Source organism: Micromesistius poutassou (genome assembly GCF_964030765.1).
Source record: "Micromesistius poutassou genome assembly, chromosome: 3".
Classification (NCBI taxonomy): domain Eukaryota; kingdom Metazoa; phylum Chordata; class Actinopteri; order Gadiformes; family Gadidae; genus Micromesistius; species Micromesistius poutassou.
The window spans coordinates 2,732,262-2,750,198 of record NC_140273.1 but is presented as its reverse complement, the minus strand read 5'-3'; the positions used below and the strand labels follow the sequence as shown (position 1 = coordinate 2,750,198).

The 17,937-nt window shown below is 40.2% G+C and overlaps 10 non-coding genes across 10 annotated transcripts; all 10 read left to right on the top strand.

Moving 5' to 3' along the window:
- The first annotated feature begins 77 nt into the window (after nt 1-77).
- Nucleotides 78-183, top strand: LOC311341389 (U6 spliceosomal RNA). Its single transcript, XR_014633322.1, has one exon. It is a non-coding gene; the product is annotated as a U6 spliceosomal RNA (small nuclear RNA).
- Nucleotides 184-1,852: 1,669 nt separating this feature from the next.
- On the top strand, nt 1,853-1,958 carry LOC311341388 (U6 spliceosomal RNA). The gene has a single exon (XR_014633321.1). It is a non-coding gene; the product is annotated as a U6 spliceosomal RNA (small nuclear RNA).
- Nucleotides 1,959-3,626: 1,668 nt separating this feature from the next.
- Nucleotides 3,627-3,732, top strand: LOC311341387 (U6 spliceosomal RNA). The gene has a single exon (XR_014633320.1). It is a non-coding gene; the product is annotated as a U6 spliceosomal RNA (small nuclear RNA).
- Nucleotides 3,733-5,401: 1,669 nt separating this feature from the next.
- Nucleotides 5,402-5,507, top strand: LOC311341386 (U6 spliceosomal RNA). Its single transcript, XR_014633319.1, has one exon. It is a non-coding gene; the product is annotated as a U6 spliceosomal RNA (small nuclear RNA).
- A 1,668-nt stretch (nt 5,508-7,175) lies between these two features.
- Nucleotides 7,176-7,281, top strand: LOC311341385 (U6 spliceosomal RNA). The gene has a single exon (XR_014633318.1). It is a non-coding gene; the product is annotated as a U6 spliceosomal RNA (small nuclear RNA).
- Nucleotides 7,282-8,950: 1,669 nt separating this feature from the next.
- Nucleotides 8,951-9,056, top strand: LOC311341383 (U6 spliceosomal RNA). The gene has a single exon (XR_014633317.1). It is a non-coding gene; the product is annotated as a U6 spliceosomal RNA (small nuclear RNA).
- Nucleotides 9,057-10,725: 1,669 nt separating this feature from the next.
- LOC311341382 (U6 spliceosomal RNA) lies at nt 10,726-10,831 on the top strand. Its single transcript, XR_014633316.1, has one exon. It is a non-coding gene; the product is annotated as a U6 spliceosomal RNA (small nuclear RNA).
- Nucleotides 10,832-12,500: 1,669 nt separating this feature from the next.
- LOC311341381 (U6 spliceosomal RNA) lies at nt 12,501-12,606 on the top strand. Its single transcript, XR_014633315.1, has one exon. It is a non-coding gene; the product is annotated as a U6 spliceosomal RNA (small nuclear RNA).
- Nucleotides 12,607-14,275: 1,669 nt separating this feature from the next.
- LOC311341380 (U6 spliceosomal RNA) lies at nt 14,276-14,381 on the top strand. The gene has a single exon (XR_014633314.1). It is a non-coding gene; the product is annotated as a U6 spliceosomal RNA (small nuclear RNA).
- Nucleotides 14,382-16,049: 1,668 nt separating this feature from the next.
- On the top strand, nt 16,050-16,155 carry LOC311341378 (U6 spliceosomal RNA). Its single transcript, XR_014633313.1, has one exon. It is a non-coding gene; the product is annotated as a U6 spliceosomal RNA (small nuclear RNA).
- The last annotated feature ends 1,782 nt before the right edge of the window (nt 16,156-17,937 follow it).

Sequence of the window (17,937 nt, the reverse complement as noted above, 5' to 3'; positions counted from 1 at the left end):
TTTTTTTGGCCACACCCTTAGAAAATTTTCATTGTGTGAGTAGAGGTATATAAAGAACTCATGATTAGGCTGTATTTGTGTTACTTCGGTATCACATATACTAAAATTGGAACGATACAGAGAAGATTAGCATGGCCCCTGCGCAAGGATGACACGCAAATTCGTGAAGCGTTCTATCTTTTAGCATTTGAATGATAATAATTGATATTAAAATACTTTTCTTTGGTGTTGTGAATGGTTTTTGGTGAAAAAACCACACCAAGTGGCTGAGGAGTGCTGCCAAGAGTATTAGTAGGGTTTCCCACAGCCCTTTGCAGCTTAGGCGGCCGGCTGAACCCTTAACTACGAAGATGAAAAAAATCGGACAAAAAAATTGAAGTTAAAAAATTTAATAATTGAAAAAAAAAAAAAATCATAAAATTATACAAATATATCTAAACAATTAAATATATATATAATATTAAAATTGAAAAAAAAAAAAAAAAAAAAAAAGAGTAAACAATTAACGTTGACTATTATACCTCAGAGTGCAGGTGACACTCTGCCACTAGGGGGCAATGTTTCACCGAAAACAGTATCCATTAACAGACTAGTAGTAGGGTTTCCCACAGCCCTTTGCAGCTTAGGCGGCCACCTGAGCAACATACGGCTGAACCCTTGACTATGAAAATGAAAAAATCGAAAAAAAAAAAAAGTTGAATTATTGAAAAAAAAAATAAAAATTAATACATATGTCGAAATAATAAAATATATATATATACATATATATTAAATCTGAAAAAAAAAAAAAAAAAAAGTAAACAATCAATGTTGACTATTATACCTCAGAGTGCTGGTGAAGCTCTGCCACTAGGGGGCAATGTTTCACCGAAAACAGTATCCATTAACAGAATAGTAGTAGGGTTTCCCACAGCCCTTTGCAGCTTAGACGGCCACCTGATGCCTCTCGGATGGTTGAGATTTTATTAGCCACGAGTGTGTGAAACCATCTATTGTCATTCTTGATGTACTTTAGAACTGCAGTACTGTCTGTCCAAAAGACAGAATCTTCCTACCTGAGATTTAGTTCCACCTTTAGCATAGAGCCTACCTGTACAGCAAGGACTGCTGCTGTCAACTCCAGCCGTGGAATAGTTATAGCCTTCAGTGGTGTCACTCTAGCCTTGCCGAGCAGACAGGAGACTTGGATGTGACGTTGCTGGCTCAACATCCTCAAGTATGTGACAGTCCCATATCCAGCTTCACTGGCGTCAGCAAAGTGATGTAGCTGGGCCTGGGCGACCTCAACAAAGTCCACTGGCTTGACACATCTGGGTACCTCAAATGCATTGAGCTGGTCCAGGTCTTCCAACCATGCTTTCCACTGGCGTAAGATGTCAGGTGGCAAGGCATCATCCCATGCACATCCTCTTCTGCATAGTTCCTGCTGCATCATCTTTGCAGGCAGTGTCACTGGTGCCAGGAAGCCTAGGGGGCCATACACTGAGCAGACGGTTGACAGCATACCACGTCTTGTAAGTACCTCACCTCGATCTTAGATTTGAAAGTCGGTTTCTATGCACCACAGTAGACCCAGAGCACTCTCTACTGGCAGCTCGTCTCAATCCAGATCCAATTCCCTTAACTCACACAGCCCTGCTCTACCCAGAATTCCTAGCGGTGAATCAAACAAATAGTTGAATCAACAAAATACATAATATCCTATTCACACCAGATACTGGATTTGTGGATTGATCTATTATGGCTGTGTATTTTACGGTTAGTGTCTGATTTTTTTTTTTTGGCCACACCCTTAGAAAATTTTCATTGTGTGAGTAGAGGTATATAAAGAACTCATGATTAGGCTGTATTTGTGTTACTTCGGTATCACATATACTAAAATTGGAACGATACAGAGAAGATTAGCATGGCCCCTGCGCAAGGATGACACGCAAATTCGTGAAGCGTTCTATCTTTTAGCATTTGAATGATAATAATTGATATTAAAATACTTTTCTTTGGTGTTGTGAATGGTTTTTGGTGAAAAAACCACACCAAGTGGCTGAGGAGTGCTGCCAAGAGTATTAGTAGGGTTTCCCACAGCCCTTTGCAGCTTAGGCGGCCGGCTGAACCCTTAACTACGAAGATGAAAAAAATCGGACAAAAAAATTGAAGTTAAAAAATTTAATAATTGAAAAAAAAAAAAAATCATAAAATTATACAAATATATCTAAACAATTAAATATATATATAATATTAAAATTGAAAAAAAAAAAAAAAAAAAAAAGAGTAAACAATTAACGTTGACTATTATACCTCAGAGTGCAGGTGACACTCTGCCACTAGGGGGCAATGTTTCACCGAAAACAGTATCCATTAACAGACTAGTAGTAGGGTTTCCCACAGCCCTTTGCAGCTTAGGCGGCCACCTGAGCAACATACGGCTGAACCCTTGACTATGAAAATGAAAAAATCGAAAAAAAAAAAAAGTTGAATTATTGAAAAAAAAAAAAAAAATTAATACATATGTCGAAATAATAAAATATATATATATACATATATATTAAATCTGAAAAAAAAAAAAAAAAAAAGTAAACAATCAATGTTGACTATTATACCTCAGAGTGCTGGTGAAGCTCTGCCACTAGGGGGCAATGTTTCACCGAAAACAGTATCCATTAACAGAATAGTAGTAGGGTTTCCCACAGCCCTTTGCAGCTTAGACGGCCACCTGATGCCTCTCGGATGGTTGAGATTTTATTAGCCACGAGTGTGTGAAACCATCTATTGTCATTCTTGATGTACTTTAGAACTGCAGTACTGTCTGTCCAAAAGACAGAATCTTCCTACCTGAGATTTAGTTCCACCTTTAGCATAGAGCCTACCTGTACAGCAAGGACTGCTGCTGTCAACTCCAGCCGTGGAATAGTTATAGCCTTCAGTGGTGTCACTCTAGCCTTGCCGAGCAGACAGGAGACTTGGATGTGACGTTGCTGGCTCAACATCCTCAAGTATGTGACAGTCCCATATCCAGCTTCACTGGCGTCAGCAAAGTGATGTAGCTGGGCCTGGGCGACCTCAACAAAGTCCACTGGCTTGACACATCTGGGTACCTCAAATGCATTGAGCTGGTCCAGGTCTTCCAACCATGCTTTCCACTGGCGTAAGATGTCAGGTGGCAAGGCATCATCCCATGCACATCCTCTTCTGCATAGTTCCTGCTGCATCATCTTTGCAGGCAGTGTCACTGGTGCCAGGAAGCCTAGGGGGCCATACACTGAGCAGACGGTTGACAGCATACCACGTCTTGTAAGTACCTCACCTCGATCTTAGATTTGAAAGTCGGTTTCTATGCACCACAGTAGACCCAGAGCACTCTCTACTGGCAGCTCGTCTCAATCCAGATCCAATTCCCTTAACTCACACAGCCCTGCTCTACCCAGAATTCCTAGCGGTGAATCAAACAAATAGTTGAATCAACAAAATACATAATATCCTATTCACACCAGATACTGGATTTGTGGATTGATCTATTATGGCTGTGTATTTTACGGTTAGTGTCTGATTTTTTTTTTTTGGCCACACCCTTAGAAAATTTTCATTGTGTGAGTAGAGGTATATAAAGAACTCATGATTAGGCTGTATTTGTGTTACTTCGGTATCACATATACTAAAATTGGAACGATACAGAGAAGATTAGCATGGCCCCTGCGCAAGGATGACACGCAAATTCGTGAAGCGTTCTATCTTTTAGCATTTGAATGATAATAATTGATATTAAAATACTTTTCTTTGGTGTTGTGAATGGTTTTTGGTGAAAAAACCACACCAAGTGGCTGAGGAGTGCTGCCAAGAGTATTAGTAGGGTTTCCCACAGCCCTTTGCAGCTTAGGCGGCCGGCTGAACCCTTAACTACGAAGATGAAAAAAATCGGACAAAAAAATTGAAGTTAAAAAATTTAATAATTGAAAAAAAAAAAAAATCATAAAATTATACAAATATATCTAAACAATTAAATATATATATAATATTAAAATTGAAAAAAAAAAAAAAAAAAAAAAAGAGTAAACAATTAACGTTGACTATTATACCTCAGAGTGCAGGTGACACTCTGCCACTAGGGGGCAATGTTTCACCGAAAACAGTATCCATTAACAGACTAGTAGTAGGGTTTCCCACAGCCCTTTGCAGCTTAGGCGGCCACCTGAGCAACATACGGCTGAACCCTTGACTATGAAAATGAAAAAATCGAAAAAAAAAAAAAGTTGAATTATTGAAAAAAAAAATAAAAATTAATACATATGTCGAAATAATAAAATATATATATATACATATATATTAAATCTGAAAAAAAAAAAAAAAAAAAGTAAACAATCAATGTTGACTATTATACCTCAGAGTGCTGGTGAAGCTCTGCCACTAGGGGGCAATGTTTCACCGAAAACAGTATCCATTAACAGAATAGTAGTAGGGTTTCCCACAGCCCTTTGCAGCTTAGACGGCCACCTGATGCCTCTCGGATGGTTGAGATTTTATTAGCCACGAGTGTGTGAAACCATCTATTGTCATTCTTGATGTACTTTAGAACTGCAGTACTGTCTGTCCAAAAGACAGAATCTTCCTACCTGAGATTTAGTTCCACCTTTAGCATAGAGCCTACCTGTACAGCAAGGACTGCTGCTGTCAACTCCAGCCGTGGAATAGTTATAGCCTTCAGTGGTGTCACTCTAGCCTTGCCGAGCAGACAGGAGACTTGGATGTGACGTTGCTGGCTCAACATCCTCAAGTATGTGACAGTCCCATATCCAGCTTCACTGGCGTCAGCAAAGTGATGTAGCTGGGCCTGGGCGACCTCAACAAAGTCCACTGGCTTGACACATCTGGGTACCTCAAATGCATTGAGCTGGTCCAGGTCTTCCAACCATGCTTTCCACTGGCGTAAGATGTCAGGTGGCAAGGCATCATCCCATGCACATCCTCTTCTGCATAGTTCCTGCTGCATCATCTTTGCAGGCAGTGTCACTGGTGCCAGGAAGCCTAGGGGGCCATACACTGAGCAGACGGTTGACAGCATACCACGTCTTGTAAGTACCTCACCTCGATCTTAGATTTGAAAGTCGGTTTCTATGCACCACAGTAGACCCAGAGCACTCTCTACTGGCAGCTCGTCTCAATCCAGATCCAATTCCCTTAACTCACACAGCCCTGCTCTACCCAGAATTCCTAGCGGTGAATCAAACAAATAGTTGAATCAACAAAATACATAATATCCTATTCACACCAGATACTGGATTTGTGGATTGATCTATTATGGCTGTGTATTTTACGGTTAGTGTCTGATTTTTTTTTTTTGGCCACACCCTTAGAAAATTTTCATTGTGTGAGTAGAGGTATATAAAGAACTCATGATTAGGCTGTATTTGTGTTACTTCGGTATCACATATACTAAAATTGGAACGATACAGAGAAGATTAGCATGGCCCCTGCGCAAGGATGACACGCAAATTCGTGAAGCGTTCTATCTTTTAGCATTTGAATGATAATAATTGATATTAAAATACTTTTCTTTGGTGTTGTGAATGGTTTTTGGTGAAAAAACCACACCAAGTGGCTGAGGAGTGCTGCCAAGAGTATTAGTAGGGTTTCCCACAGCCCTTTGCAGCTTAGGCGGCCGGCTGAACCCTTAACTACGAAGATGAAAAAAATCGGACAAAAAAATTGAAGTTAAAAAATTTAATAATTGAAAAAAAAAAAAAATCATAAAATTATACAAATATATCTAAACAATTAAATATATATATAATATTAAAATTGAAAAAAAAAAAAAAAAAAAAAAGAGTAAACAATTAACGTTGACTATTATACCTCAGAGTGCAGGTGACACTCTGCCACTAGGGGGCAATGTTTCACCGAAAACAGTATCCATTAACAGACTAGTAGTAGGGTTTCCCACAGCCCTTTGCAGCTTAGGCGGCCACCTGAGCAACATACGGCTGAACCCTTGACTATGAAAATGAAAAAATCGAAAAAAAAAAAAAGTTGAATTATTGAAAAAAAAAAAAAAAATTAATACATATGTCGAAATAATAAAATATATATATATACATATATATTAAATCTGAAAAAAAAAAAAAAAAAAAGTAAACAATCAATGTTGACTATTATACCTCAGAGTGCTGGTGAAGCTCTGCCACTAGGGGGCAATGTTTCACCGAAAACAGTATCCATTAACAGAATAGTAGTAGGGTTTCCCACAGCCCTTTGCAGCTTAGACGGCCACCTGATGCCTCTCGGATGGTTGAGATTTTATTAGCCACGAGTGTGTGAAACCATCTATTGTCATTCTTGATGTACTTTAGAACTGCAGTACTGTCTGTCCAAAAGACAGAATCTTCCTACCTGAGATTTAGTTCCACCTTTAGCATAGAGCCTACCTGTACAGCAAGGACTGCTGCTGTCAACTCCAGCCGTGGAATAGTTATAGCCTTCAGTGGTGTCACTCTAGCCTTGCCGAGCAGACAGGAGACTTGGATGTGACGTTGCTGGCTCAACATCCTCAAGTATGTGACAGTCCCATATCCAGCTTCACTGGCGTCAGCAAAGTGATGTAGCTGGGCCTGGGCGACCTCAACAAAGTCCACTGGCTTGACACATCTGGGTACCTCAAATGCATTGAGCTGGTCCAGGTCTTCCAACCATGCTTTCCACTGGCGTAAGATGTCAGGTGGCAAGGCATCATCCCATGCACATCCTCTTCTGCATAGTTCCTGCTGCATCATCTTTGCAGGCAGTGTCACTGGTGCCAGGAAGCCTAGGGGGCCATACACTGAGCAGACGGTTGACAGCATACCACGTCTTGTAAGTACCTCACCTCGATCTTAGATTTGAAAGTCGGTTTCTATGCACCACAGTAGACCCAGAGCACTCTCTACTGGCAGCTCGTCTCAATCCAGATCCAATTCCCTTAACTCACACAGCCCTGCTCTACCCAGAATTCCTAGCGGTGAATCAAACAAATAGTTGAATCAACAAAATACATAATATCCTATTCACACCAGATACTGGATTTGTGGATTGATCTATTATGGCTGTGTATTTTACGGTTAGTGTCTGATTTTTTTTTTTTGGCCACACCCTTAGAAAATTTTCATTGTGTGAGTAGAGGTATATAAAGAACTCATGATTAGGCTGTATTTGTGTTACTTCGGTATCACATATACTAAAATTGGAACGATACAGAGAAGATTAGCATGGCCCCTGCGCAAGGATGACACGCAAATTCGTGAAGCGTTCTATCTTTTAGCATTTGAATGATAATAATTGATATTAAAATACTTTTCTTTGGTGTTGTGAATGGTTTTTGGTGAAAAAACCACACCAAGTGGCTGAGGAGTGCTGCCAAGAGTATTAGTAGGGTTTCCCACAGCCCTTTGCAGCTTAGGCGGCCGGCTGAACCCTTAACTACGAAGATGAAAAAAATCGGACAAAAAAATTGAAGTTAAAAAATTTAATAATTGAAAAAAAAAAAAAATCATAAAATTATACAAATATATCTAAACAATTAAATATATATATAATATTAAAATTGAAAAAAAAAAAAAAAAAAAAAAAGAGTAAACAATTAACGTTGACTATTATACCTCAGAGTGCAGGTGACACTCTGCCACTAGGGGGCAATGTTTCACCGAAAACAGTATCCATTAACAGACTAGTAGTAGGGTTTCCCACAGCCCTTTGCAGCTTAGGCGGCCACCTGAGCAACATACGGCTGAACCCTTGACTATGAAAATGAAAAAATCGAAAAAAAAAAAAAGTTGAATTATTGAAAAAAAAAATAAAAATTAATACATATGTCGAAATAATAAAATATATATATATACATATATATTAAATCTGAAAAAAAAAAAAAAAAAAAGTAAACAATCAATGTTGACTATTATACCTCAGAGTGCTGGTGAAGCTCTGCCACTAGGGGGCAATGTTTCACCGAAAACAGTATCCATTAACAGAATAGTAGTAGGGTTTCCCACAGCCCTTTGCAGCTTAGACGGCCACCTGATGCCTCTCGGATGGTTGAGATTTTATTAGCCACGAGTGTGTGAAACCATCTATTGTCATTCTTGATGTACTTTAGAACTGCAGTACTGTCTGTCCAAAAGACAGAATCTTCCTACCTGAGATTTAGTTCCACCTTTAGCATAGAGCCTACCTGTACAGCAAGGACTGCTGCTGTCAACTCCAGCCGTGGAATAGTTATAGCCTTCAGTGGTGTCACTCTAGCCTTGCCGAGCAGACAGGAGACTTGGATGTGACGTTGCTGGCTCAACATCCTCAAGTATGTGACAGTCCCATATCCAGCTTCACTGGCGTCAGCAAAGTGATGTAGCTGGGCCTGGGCGACCTCAACAAAGTCCACTGGCTTGACACATCTGGGTACCTCAAATGCATTGAGCTGGTCCAGGTCTTCCAACCATGCTTTCCACTGGCGTAAGATGTCAGGTGGCAAGGCATCATCCCATGCACATCCTCTTCTGCATAGTTCCTGCTGCATCATCTTTGCAGGCAGTGTCACTGGTGCCAGGAAGCCTAGGGGGCCATACACTGAGCAGACGGTTGACAGCATACCACGTCTTGTAAGTACCTCACCTCGATCTTAGATTTGAAAGTCGGTTTCTATGCACCACAGTAGACCCAGAGCACTCTCTACTGGCAGCTCGTCTCAATCCAGATCCAATTCCCTTAACTCACACAGCCCTGCTCTACCCAGAATTCCTAGCGGTGAATCAAACAAATAGTTGAATCAACAAAATACATAATATCCTATTCACACCAGATACTGGATTTGTGGATTGATCTATTATGGCTGTGTATTTTACGGTTAGTGTCTGATTTTTTTTTTTTGGCCACACCCTTAGAAAATTTTCATTGTGTGAGTAGAGGTATATAAAGAACTCATGATTAGGCTGTATTTGTGTTACTTCGGTATCACATATACTAAAATTGGAACGATACAGAGAAGATTAGCATGGCCCCTGCGCAAGGATGACACGCAAATTCGTGAAGCGTTCTATCTTTTAGCATTTGAATGATAATAATTGATATTAAAATACTTTTCTTTGGTGTTGTGAATGGTTTTTGGTGAAAAAACCACACCAAGTGGCTGAGGAGTGCTGCCAAGAGTATTAGTAGGGTTTCCCACAGCCCTTTGCAGCTTAGGCGGCCGGCTGAACCCTTAACTACGAAGATGAAAAAAATCGGACAAAAAAATTGAAGTTAAAAAATTTAATAATTGAAAAAAAAAAAAAATCATAAAATTATACAAATATATCTAAACAATTAAATATATATATAATATTAAAATTGAAAAAAAAAAAAAAAAAAAAAAAGAGTAAACAATTAACGTTGACTATTATACCTCAGAGTGCAGGTGACACTCTGCCACTAGGGGGCAATGTTTCACCGAAAACAGTATCCATTAACAGACTAGTAGTAGGGTTTCCCACAGCCCTTTGCAGCTTAGGCGGCCACCTGAGCAACATACGGCTGAACCCTTGACTATGAAAATGAAAAAATCGAAAAAAAAAAAAAGTTGAATTATTGAAAAAAAAAATAAAAATTAATACATATGTCGAAATAATAAAATATATATATATACATATATATTAAATCTGAAAAAAAAAAAAAAAAAAAGTAAACAATCAATGTTGACTATTATACCTCAGAGTGCTGGTGAAGCTCTGCCACTAGGGGGCAATGTTTCACCGAAAACAGTATCCATTAACAGAATAGTAGTAGGGTTTCCCACAGCCCTTTGCAGCTTAGACGGCCACCTGATGCCTCTCGGATGGTTGAGATTTTATTAGCCACGAGTGTGTGAAACCATCTATTGTCATTCTTGATGTACTTTAGAACTGCAGTACTGTCTGTCCAAAAGACAGAATCTTCCTACCTGAGATTTAGTTCCACCTTTAGCATAGAGCCTACCTGTACAGCAAGGACTGCTGCTGTCAACTCCAGCCGTGGAATAGTTATAGCCTTCAGTGGTGTCACTCTAGCCTTGCCGAGCAGACAGGAGACTTGGATGTGACGTTGCTGGCTCAACATCCTCAAGTATGTGACAGTCCCATATCCAGCTTCACTGGCGTCAGCAAAGTGATGTAGCTGGGCCTGGGCGACCTCAACAAAGTCCACTGGCTTGACACATCTGGGTACCTCAAATGCATTGAGCTGGTCCAGGTCTTCCAACCATGCTTTCCACTGGCGTAAGATGTCAGGTGGCAAGGCATCATCCCATGCACATCCTCTTCTGCATAGTTCCTGCTGCATCATCTTTGCAGGCAGTGTCACTGGTGCCAGGAAGCCTAGGGGGCCATACACTGAGCAGACGGTTGACAGCATACCACGTCTTGTAAGTACCTCACCTCGATCTTAGATTTGAAAGTCGGTTTCTATGCACCACAGTAGACCCAGAGCACTCTCTACTGGCAGCTCGTCTCAATCCAGATCCAATTCCCTTAACTCACACAGCCCTGCTCTACCCAGAATTCCTAGCGGTGAATCAAACAAATAGTTGAATCAACAAAATACATAATATCCTATTCACACCAGATACTGGATTTGTGGATTGATCTATTATGGCTGTGTATTTTACGGTTAGTGTCTGATTTTTTTTTTTTGGCCACACCCTTAGAAAATTTTCATTGTGTGAGTAGAGGTATATAAAGAACTCATGATTAGGCTGTATTTGTGTTACTTCGGTATCACATATACTAAAATTGGAACGATACAGAGAAGATTAGCATGGCCCCTGCGCAAGGATGACACGCAAATTCGTGAAGCGTTCTATCTTTTAGCATTTGAATGATAATAATTGATATTAAAATACTTTTCTTTGGTGTTGTGAATGGTTTTTGGTGAAAAAACCACACCAAGTGGCTGAGGAGTGCTGCCAAGAGTATTAGTAGGGTTTCCCACAGCCCTTTGCAGCTTAGGCGGCCGGCTGAACCCTTAACTACGAAGATGAAAAAAATCGGACAAAAAAATTGAAGTTAAAAAATTTAATAATTGAAAAAAAAAAAAAATCATAAAATTATACAAATATATCTAAACAATTAAATATATATATAATATTAAAATTGAAAAAAAAAAAAAAAAAAAAAAAGAGTAAACAATTAACGTTGACTATTATACCTCAGAGTGCAGGTGACACTCTGCCACTAGGGGGCAATGTTTCACCGAAAACAGTATCCATTAACAGACTAGTAGTAGGGTTTCCCACAGCCCTTTGCAGCTTAGGCGGCCACCTGAGCAACATACGGCTGAACCCTTGACTATGAAAATGAAAAAATCGAAAAAAAAAAAAAGTTGAATTATTGAAAAAAAAAATAAAAATTAATACATATGTCGAAATAATAAAATATATATATATACATATATATTAAATCTGAAAAAAAAAAAAAAAAAAAGTAAACAATCAATGTTGACTATTATACCTCAGAGTGCTGGTGAAGCTCTGCCACTAGGGGGCAATGTTTCACCGAAAACAGTATCCATTAACAGAATAGTAGTAGGGTTTCCCACAGCCCTTTGCAGCTTAGACGGCCACCTGATGCCTCTCGGATGGTTGAGATTTTATTAGCCACGAGTGTGTGAAACCATCTATTGTCATTCTTGATGTACTTTAGAACTGCAGTACTGTCTGTCCAAAAGACAGAATCTTCCTACCTGAGATTTAGTTCCACCTTTAGCATAGAGCCTACCTGTACAGCAAGGACTGCTGCTGTCAACTCCAGCCGTGGAATAGTTATAGCCTTCAGTGGTGTCACTCTAGCCTTGCCGAGCAGACAGGAGACTTGGATGTGACGTTGCTGGCTCAACATCCTCAAGTATGTGACAGTCCCATATCCAGCTTCACTGGCGTCAGCAAAGTGATGTAGCTGGGCCTGGGCGACCTCAACAAAGTCCACTGGCTTGACACATCTGGGTACCTCAAATGCATTGAGCTGGTCCAGGTCTTCCAACCATGCTTTCCACTGGCGTAAGATGTCAGGTGGCAAGGCATCATCCCATGCACATCCTCTTCTGCATAGTTCCTGCTGCATCATCTTTGCAGGCAGTGTCACTGGTGCCAGGAAGCCTAGGGGGCCATACACTGAGCAGACGGTTGACAGCATACCACGTCTTGTAAGTACCTCACCTCGATCTTAGATTTGAAAGTCGGTTTCTATGCACCACAGTAGACCCAGAGCACTCTCTACTGGCAGCTCGTCTCAATCCAGATCCAATTCCCTTAACTCACACAGCCCTGCTCTACCCAGAATTCCTAGCGGTGAATCAAACAAATAGTTGAATCAACAAAATACATAATATCCTATTCACACCAGATACTGGATTTGTGGATTGATCTATTATGGCTGTGTATTTTACGGTTAGTGTCTGATTTTTTTTTTTTGGCCACACCCTTAGAAAATTTTCATTGTGTGAGTAGAGGTATATAAAGAACTCATGATTAGGCTGTATTTGTGTTACTTCGGTATCACATATACTAAAATTGGAACGATACAGAGAAGATTAGCATGGCCCCTGCGCAAGGATGACACGCAAATTCGTGAAGCGTTCTATCTTTTAGCATTTGAATGATAATAATTGATATTAAAATACTTTTCTTTGGTGTTGTGAATGGTTTTTGGTGAAAAAACCACACCAAGTGGCTGAGGAGTGCTGCCAAGAGTATTAGTAGGGTTTCCCACAGCCCTTTGCAGCTTAGGCGGCCGGCTGAACCCTTAACTACGAAGATGAAAAAAATCGGACAAAAAAATTGAAGTTAAAAAATTTAATAATTGAAAAAAAAAAAAAATCATAAAATTATACAAATATATCTAAACAATTAAATATATATATAATATTAAAATTGAAAAAAAAAAAAAAAAAAAAAAAGAGTAAACAATTAACGTTGACTATTATACCTCAGAGTGCAGGTGACACTCTGCCACTAGGGGGCAATGTTTCACCGAAAACAGTATCCATTAACAGACTAGTAGTAGGGTTTCCCACAGCCCTTTGCAGCTTAGGCGGCCACCTGAGCAACATACGGCTGAACCCTTGACTATGAAAATGAAAAAATCGAAAAAAAAAAAAAGTTGAATTATTGAAAAAAAAAATAAAAATTAATACATATGTCGAAATAATAAAATATATATATATACATATATATTAAATCTGAAAAAAAAAAAAAAAAAAAGTAAACAATCAATGTTGACTATTATACCTCAGAGTGCTGGTGAAGCTCTGCCACTAGGGGGCAATGTTTCACCGAAAACAGTATCCATTAACAGAATAGTAGTAGGGTTTCCCACAGCCCTTTGCAGCTTAGACGGCCACCTGATGCCTCTCGGATGGTTGAGATTTTATTAGCCACGAGTGTGTGAAACCATCTATTGTCATTCTTGATGTACTTTAGAACTGCAGTACTGTCTGTCCAAAAGACAGAATCTTCCTACCTGAGATTTAGTTCCACCTTTAGCATAGAGCCTACCTGTACAGCAAGGACTGCTGCTGTCAACTCCAGCCGTGGAATAGTTATAGCCTTCAGTGGTGTCACTCTAGCCTTGCCGAGCAGACAGGAGACTTGGATGTGACGTTGCTGGCTCAACATCCTCAAGTATGTGACAGTCCCATATCCAGCTTCACTGGCGTCAGCAAAGTGATGTAGCTGGGCCTGGGCGACCTCAACAAAGTCCACTGGCTTGACACATCTGGGTACCTCAAATGCATTGAGCTGGTCCAGGTCTTCCAACCATGCTTTCCACTGGCGTAAGATGTCAGGTGGCAAGGCATCATCCCATGCACATCCTCTTCTGCATAGTTCCTGCTGCATCATCTTTGCAGGCAGTGTCACTGGTGCCAGGAAGCCTAGGGGGCCATACACTGAGCAGACGGTTGACAGCATACCACGTCTTGTAAGTACCTCACCTCGATCTTAGATTTGAAAGTCGGTTTCTATGCACCACAGTAGACCCAGAGCACTCTCTACTGGCAGCTCGTCTCAATCCAGATCCAATTCCCTTAACTCACACAGCCCTGCTCTACCCAGAATTCCTAGCGGTGAATCAAACAAATAGTTGAATCAACAAAATACATAATATCCTATTCACACCAGATACTGGATTTGTGGATTGATCTATTATGGCTGTGTATTTTACGGTTAGTGTCTGATTTTTTTTTTTTGGCCACACCCTTAGAAAATTTTCATTGTGTGAGTAGAGGTATATAAAGAACTCATGATTAGGCTGTATTTGTGTTACTTCGGTATCACATATACTAAAATTGGAACGATACAGAGAAGATTAGCATGGCCCCTGCGCAAGGATGACACGCAAATTCGTGAAGCGTTCTATCTTTTAGCATTTGAATGATAATAATTGATATTAAAATACTTTTCTTTGGTGTTGTGAATGGTTTTTGGTGAAAAAACCACACCAAGTGGCTGAGGAGTGCTGCCAAGAGTATTAGTAGGGTTTCCCACAGCCCTTTGCAGCTTAGGCGGCCGGCTGAACCCTTAACTACGAAGATGAAAAAAATCGGACAAAAAAATTGAAGTTAAAAAATTTAATAATTGAAAAAAAAAAAAAATCATAAAATTATACAAATATATCTAAACAATTAAATATATATATAATATTAAAATTGAAAAAAAAAAAAAAAAAAAAAAGAGTAAACAATTAACGTTGACTATTATACCTCAGAGTGCAGGTGACACTCTGCCACTAGGGGGCAATGTTTCACCGAAAACAGTATCCATTAACAGACTAGTAGTAGGGTTTCCCACAGCCCTTTGCAGCTTAGGCGGCCACCTGAGCAACATACGGCTGAACCCTTGACTATGAAAATGAAAAAATCGAAAAAAAAAAAAAGTTGAATTATTGAAAAAAAAAAAAAAAATTAATACATATGTCGAAATAATAAAATATATATATATACATATATATTAAATCTGAAAAAAAAAAAAAAAAAAAGTAAACAATCAATGTTGACTATTATACCTCAGAGTGCTGGTGAAGCTCTGCCACTAGGGGGCAATGTTTCACCGAAAACAGTATCCATTAACAGAATAGTAGTAGGGTTTCCCACAGCCCTTTGCAGCTTAGACGGCCACCTGATGCCTCTCGGATGGTTGAGATTTTATTAGCCACGAGTGTGTGAAACCATCTATTGTCATTCTTGATGTACTTTAGAACTGCAGTACTGTCTGTCCAAAAGACAGAATCTTCCTACCTGAGATTTAGTTCCACCTTTAGCATAGAGCCTACCTGTACAGCAAGGACTGCTGCTGTCAACTCCAGCCGTGGAATAGTTATAGCCTTCAGTGGTGTCACTCTAGCCTTGCCGAGCAGACAGGAGACTTGGATGTGACGTTGCTGGCTCAACATCCTCAAGTATGTGACAGTCCCATATCCAGCTTCACTGGCGTCAGCAAAGTGATGTAGCTGGGCCTGGGCGACCTCAACAAAGTCCACTGGCTTGACACATCTGGGTACCTCAAATGCATTGAGCTGGTCCAGGTCTTCCAACCATGCTTTCCACTGGCGTAAGATGTCAGGTGGCAAGGCATCATCCCATGCACATCCTCTTCTGCATAGTTCCTGCTGCATCATCTTTGCAGGCAGTGTCACTGGTGCCAGGAAGCCTAGGGGGCCATACACTGAGCAGACGGTTGACAGCATACCACGTCTTGTAAGTACCTCACCTCGATCTTAGATTTGAAAGTCGGTTTCTATGCACCACAGTAGACCCAGAGCACTCTCTACTGGCAGCTCGTCTCAATCCAGATCCAATTCCCTTAACTCACACAGCCCTGCTCTACCCAGAATTCCTAGCGGTGAATCAAACAAATAGTTGAATCAACAAAATACATAATATCCTATTCACACCAGATACTGGATTTGTGGATTGATCTATTATGGCTGTGTATTTTACGGTTAGTGTCTGATTTTTTTTTTTTGGCCACACCCTTAGAAAATTTTCATTGTGTGAGTAGAGGTATATAAAGAACTCATGATTAGGCTGTATTTGTGTTACTTCGGTATCACATATACTAAAATTGGAACGATACAGAGAAGATTAGCATGGCCCCTGCGCAAGGATGACACGCAAATTCGTGAAGCGTTCTATCTTTTAGCATTTGAATGATAATAATTGATATTAAAATACTTTTCTTTGGTGTTGTGAATGGTTTTTGGTGAAAAAACCACACCAAGTGGCTGAGGAGTGCTGCCAAGAGTATTAGTAGGGTTTCCCACAGCCCTTTGCAGCTTAGGCGGCCGGCTGAACCCTTAACTACGAAGATGAAAAAAATCGGACAAAAAAATTGAAGTTAAAAAATTTAATAATTGAAAAAAAAAAAAAATCATAAAATTATACAAATATATCTAAACAATTAAATATATATATAATATTAAAATTGAAAAAAAAAAAAAAAAAAAAGAGTAAACAATTAACGTTGACTATTATACCTCAGAGTGCAGGTGACACTCTGCCACTAGGGGGCAATGTTTCACCGAAAACAGTATCCATTAACAGACTAGTAGTAGGGTTTCCCACAGCCCTTTGCAGCTTAGGCGGCCACCTGAGCAACATACGGCTGAACCCTTGACTATGAAAATGAAAAAATCGAAAAAAAAAAAAAGTTGAATTATTGAAAAAAAAAAAAAAAAATTAATACATATGTCGAAATAATAAAATATATATATATACATATATATTAAATCTGAAAAAAAAAAAAAAAAAAAGTAAACAATCAATGTTGACTATTATACCTCAGAGTGCTGGTGAAGCTCTGCCACTAGGGGGCAATGTTTCACCGAAAACAGTATCCATTAACAGAATAGTAGTAGGGTTTCCCACAGCCCTTTGCAGCTTAGACGGCCACCTGATGCCTCTCGGATGGTTGAGATTTTATTAGCCACGAGTGTGTGAAACCATCTATTGTCATTCTTGATGTACTTTAGAACTGCAGTACTGTCTGTCCAAAAGACAGAATCTTCCTACCTGAGATTTAGTTCCACCTTTAGCATAGAGCCTACCTGTACAGCAAGGACTGCTGCTGTCAACTCCAGCCGTGGAATAGTTATAGCCTTCAGTGGTGTCACTCTAGCCTTGCCGAGCAGACAGGAGACTTGGATGTGACGTTGCTGGCTCAACATCCTCAAGTATGTGACAGTCCCATATCCAGCTTCACTGGCGTCAGCAAAGTGATGTAGCTGGGCCTGGGCGACCTCAACAAAGTCCACTGGCTTGACACATCTGGGTACCTCAAATGCATTGAGCTGGTCCAGGTCTTCCAACCATGCTTTCCACTGGCGTAAGATGTCAGGTGGCAAGGCATCATCCCATGCACATCCTCTTCTGCATAGTTCCTGCTGCATCATCTTTGCAGGCAGTGTCACTGGTGCCAGGAAGCCTAGGGGGCCATACACTGAGCAGACGGTTGACAGCATACCACGTCTTGTAAGTACCTCACCTCGATCTTAGATTTGAAAGTCGGTTTCTATGCACCACAGTAGACCCAGAGCACTCTCTACTGGCAGCTCGTCTCAATCCAGATCCAATTCCCTTAACTCACACAGCCCTGCTCTACCCAGAATTCCTAGCGGTGAATCAAACAGCACTGAGGTCGTCTGGAACTCCGCCTCCATGGAAGTTCTGCTTCAGAAGTGCACCCATGATCCGGTGCATGATAAACTTAAAGTATCTGTCCTAGCCAGGTGTGTGTGCTAGACTTTGTGTGGGTTAGAGGGTTCTCTAGTCCCTGAGCCTCCGGGTTGTGTTGTCTTTCTGTGCGGAATGTGTGTCCTCACCGTCCAGCTGTGGCAGTGTTCTCCTCAGACTGATAGGGGGGCTCGAAGGACATCTTGAACTCTTGAATGTGTGGTGCATTGTTTTTATTAGATTTGGACCCAG